Below are 5,218 nucleotides of genomic sequence, written 5' to 3' on the forward strand. Positions count from 1 at the left end.
AGCAAAGACTTTGCAAGCCAGGTGACTGCAATGATATATCCAAAATGCTAAAAGACAAAATAATGCCAAGAATACTTTACTCAACAAAGTTGTCCTTCAGAAACAAAGGTGATATGAAGAGTTTCCCAAACACACAAAAATTAAGGGATTTCATACCATTAGACCTGCCTTACAAGAAATCCTAGGGGTGTACTTCAAGCTGAAATGAAAGGACTAGTAATTAGTACCATAAAGACATGTAAAAAATACAACACGCTGAGTATATAGTCAGATTCAGAACACTTCAATAGTGAAATACGGTGGCATGTTAACCACATAACTCTAGTATAAAGATTAAAGGACATAGGCATTTAAAAGAGCAGCAACTATAAAAAATTGTTAATAAATACACAGTATAAAAAGATGTCATTTTTGACATCAAAGACAAAATGTAGGGGAGAGTAAAAGGGTAGTGTTTTGTGTGATCAAAGTTAAGATGTTATCAGATAAAAGTAAACTTTTATATCTCTAAGAGGTTTCAAGTAAGCCTTGGGATTACCAAAAAATGAGATAAAGAGAAGGGAATCAAAGTATACCACTTAAAGAAAATCATCAATTCACAAAGGAAGACAGCAGGAGGGGAAGAAACAAAGGAACCACAGATCAACTAGAAAACAATGAATAAAATGGGACGAGAAAAATAAGTCCTTACAAAAGGCACAGCATGTTGAATGGATTAAAAAACTAAAACAAACAACAAAAACCAAGACCCAACTATAAAAGACTCTCTTTAGCTTCAACGACACACACATACACACATACACTCTGTATGCTCCACAACTGCTCCACAACTGTGGAGCACATAAATATATTAAGCAAATACTAACAGATGTGAAGAGAGTAATAGATAGTAATACAATAATAGTAAGACACTCCAGTTCCCCACTTTCAATAATGGGTAGATCATCCAGACAGCAAATCAACAAAGAAAATGTTGACTTGAACCGTATTTTAGACCAAATAGACAACAGATATACATAGAAATCTCCATCCAACAGAAGCAGAAAATATATTCTTCTCAAGTGCACATGGAATATTTTCAAGGAGAGATTATATGTTAGGTAACAAAACAAGTCTTAACAAATTTAAGAATGAAATCATACCAAGTTTCCCTTTCTGACCACAATGATATAAAACTGGAAATAACAAAAAGAGCTCTGGAAAATTCACGATACATGAAAATCAAACACACTCCTGAATAACCAATGGGTCAAAGAAGAAATCAAAAGGAAACTTTATCTTACAAAATATCTTACAATAAACAAAAGATAAGAAAAATATAACAAACAAAAAAGAAACACAGTATAACAAAACTTATGAGATGTACCAGAAGCAGTGTTAACATGGACTTTCATAGTAATTAATGCCTACATTTAAAAAAAGATCTCAAAATAAACAACATAATTCTAAACCTCAAAGACCTAAAAAAATAAGTTATTTTGCAGAGAGTTTGCAGAAAGAACTAGATCCGAGAAGAAATAAATCAAATAAAAAATAAAAACGATGATAATAAGAGGTGTGTTTTGAAAAGATAAATAAAAATTGACAAACCTTCAGCTGAAATTATCAAGAAAAAAATAAGAAAAGTACTCCCATGCATAAAATCAGAAATGAGAAAGGTTACAACTGATACCAGAGAAATGCAAAACATCATAGCAGACTACTATGAATAATTATGTCAACAAATGGGATTACCTAGAAGAAATGCATAAACTTCTAGAACCATGCAACTTACCACTTTTGATTCATGAAAAAATCAAAATTTGAATAAACCAATAAACAAGTAAAGGAATTGAATCAGCAATCAAAAATTGGTCAACAAAGGAAAGCTCAGGACCAGATGGCTGCACTGTGAATTCTAAATACTTAAAGTAGAATTGATGCCAGTCCTTCTCAGGATGGGACACTTTCAAAATAATTTATGAGGCTAATACTACCCTAATACCAAAGTCAGATAAAGGTACTACAAGAGAATATCCCTATTATAGAAGCAAAAATTCTCAACAAAATAGTGGCAAAACAAATTCAACAGCACATTAAAAAGGTCATATGTCATGACCTAACAGGATATACCCCTGAGATGCAAGAATAGTTACATATGCACAAATCAATAAATGTGATATACCACATTAATAGAATGAAAGACAAAAATCATAAGATCATTTCATTAGATGCAGAAAAAGAAGTTGACAACATTCAACCTCCTGTCTTGATAAAAACTCTCAACAAATTAGGTATAAACATGCCTCAACATAATAAAAACCGTATCTGACAAGCCAACAACTAACATCATACTTAGTAATAATAAGTTGAAGATTTTCCCTCTGAGATTAGGAAAGAGATAAGGGTACTCACTCTTGCCACTTTTATTCAACATAGTACTGTTAGTACTAGCCATAGTAATTAGGCAAGAAAAAGAAATAAAAGGCTTTCAAATCAGAAATGAAATAGTTAAATTGTAAGTTTGCTGATGACATAATCTTTTACATAGATAATACTAAAGATTCTACAAGAAAATTTGATAGAATAATAAACTCAGTATAGTTTTAGGTACAAAATCAGCATACAAAAACCATTTGTGTACCTATATACCAACAATGAACTATCTGAAAAATATATTTATCTTAGTTACTTACATAGTAAGTACAGTTACTTAGTAACTGTTTATCTATAAAACCACATTTACCAAAGCATCAAAAACAGAAAACCAAAATTTATTGTCATCTTTTAAAAAATTAAGAATTGTATACAAAAGTGTTACATAAATTAAAAGGATGAATACATTTACAGTTGTAAATGCAAAGTGTTTTCCAACTCAAAGCAATTAACAATCCATGGTATTCTGGCAGGAAAACATAGGGTAAGAAAGAAAAGTGAGTCCTAAGGCTCAGACCTTCTCAACCCTCTCCGACTGGCAAGACAGAAATGACAACTGGTCCAGGACCCTTGCCAGCCTCTAGAGAAGTCCTGGAATAGGTAACTCTTACACATTAATACGCTACACAATCAAGACCCTTGTGGTCTCTCAGATTCTCAAACCAAAGGATTTCTCTTCCATAAACATGTTCTCAACCTCATCCATGATTGACTTAGCAGCATATACTAAGGGTTTAAATCAAAGATATGTACAGGGTATTAAACATTTACCAATGGAATAGTTAACTTGGACACAAGGTCAAGATGAGCAACAAGTTCTGCAATTCAGTACTGATATCAGATCTAAGTTTCAAAGACAAATTTCTCTTCAAAGGCTTATTCCAGTTTCATGAGGCTAGCATGAGGTGTGTATATTTGCCAGGACAAATTTATACTTTGGAATTTGCTCACAGTCCATTTAGAAGCGTTTGAGGTGGACCACGGGGGCCCAACTCATCATACTCCTGCTTACTGATCTACATCTGCTAGAAGGTGTACAGTGAGGCCAGGATGGAGCCTCCAATTCACACAGAGGACTTTCACTCAGGAGGAGCAATGATCTTGACCTTCATTGTGCTGGGTGCCAGAACTGTGATCTTCCACATCCTATCGGCACTGCTGGGTTACATGGTGATCCCAGCAAACAGCACTATGTTAGCATAGAAGTCCTTTCAGATATCAACTTCATACTTCATGATAGAGTTGAAACTGGTCTCATGATTATCACAGGATTCCAGACCCAGGAAGGAAAGCTGAAAGAGCACCTCAGGACAGTGGAATTGCTCATTGCCAATGGTGATCACCTGCCCATCAGGCATCTCACAGCTCTTCTCTCGGGAGAATGAAGATGCTGGGTGGCCATCCCCTGCTTGAAATCCAGGATGACATAGAAAAACTTCTGGTTGTTATTCATGATTTCCTGTTCAGGGTTTGTGTGTGTGTGTAGGAGGGTGGTCTTGAAGCTGTAGCCACACTCCACGGGGATCTTCAATGAGCTGGTCTATCAGGTCTAGGCCATCCGTCCATAAGCAGGATGGTATAGGGTAGGGCATGTCTCTCATATATGTGCACAGTGTGGGTGAGCCCATCCCCAATGTCCAGGACAATACCAGTGGTGTGACGACAGCATACAGGAACAGCACAGTCTGGATAGCCAAGTACATGGCAGGGGTGTTGAAGGTCTCGAACATGATCTGAGTCATCTCACCTTTGGCCTTAAGGTTCAGGGGGATCTCGGTCAGCAGGATATAGAGCTCCTCAGGGGCCATGCACAGCTTGTTGTAGAAGTTGTGATGCTGGATCTCCATGTCATCCCAGTTGATGACAATGCCATGTTCAATGCAGTACTTGAAGGTCAGGATGCCCCATTTGCGTTGGGCCTCATTCCTGATGTAAGAGTCCTTCTGGCCCATACCCACCATAATGCTCTGGTGTCAGGATTGCCTGACAATGAACAGAAACATGGCTTGGGGGGCATCACCTCTGCCAAAGCCTGCCTTCTACATGCCAGAGCCGTTGTCAACGACAAGTGCAGCTAATTCCTCTTCCATTGTGGCCAGTGGAGGTCTTGGCAGTAGATCAGAGAACAAGTGGTGGTACAACGTGGAGTACAGGCCAGCTGCAGCTAGAGAACTTCCATGTTTTTTTAATTGGTATCATGGACACTTAGCCTACTGTCATGGTTGGTAATACCATGGAGAAAAAAAAACAAAAACAAACAAACAAACAAAAAAACAAAAAAACAGCCTGGCACTCTACTTTAAAAATTTTCATGTTTGATGCATCTTCTTTCATCACACAAGATCCTTCGCCTTCTTTGCCCAGAGTTGAGATGATAACATCTTTGTGTAGAAGTGATCCTGCTCCTCTAAAGGTCGCCAATAAGCAGTAGAATCTGCATAGTGAACTCCACAGTTCTCTGCGAGTTCTTCAGTTTCATTCTCATCCATCTTCAAAGATGCCTTCACAGGTATCTCCTTCCTGTAATTTACATAAATTGTTTACTGTATTGGTTTTTTTACTGCTATCATAACACATTAGCACAAATTTAGCAGCTTAGACAGACACAAAGTTGTGATCTTTTATTTCTGTAGGTCGGAAGTCCCGTGCAGGTTTCAGGGTCAGTAGGGCTATGTCCTGCCCTGATTGCTCTGTGGGATAATCGGTTTCTGTGCCTTTTCCAGCTTTTAGAAGTCTGCACATCCTTTACGTTATGCTCTCCTTCCCTCATCGGCAAGGTGCCAGATCTGTCTCTAAGCTCAGC

At 37.3% G+C, this 5,218-nt stretch overlaps 1 pseudogene; it reads right to left on the reverse strand.

Annotated features, from left to right (window-relative positions):
* Positions 1-3,362: 3,362 nt before the first annotated feature.
* On the reverse strand, positions 3,363-4,391 carry LOC112652319 (actin, cytoplasmic 1-like; annotated as a pseudogene).
* Between the last annotated feature and the right edge of the window lie 827 nt (positions 4,392-5,218).

This window comes from Canis lupus, chromosome 13 (genome assembly GCF_003254725.2).
Source record: "Canis lupus dingo isolate Sandy chromosome 13, ASM325472v2, whole genome shotgun sequence".
NCBI lineage: Eukaryota > Metazoa > Chordata > Mammalia > Carnivora > Canidae > Canis > Canis lupus.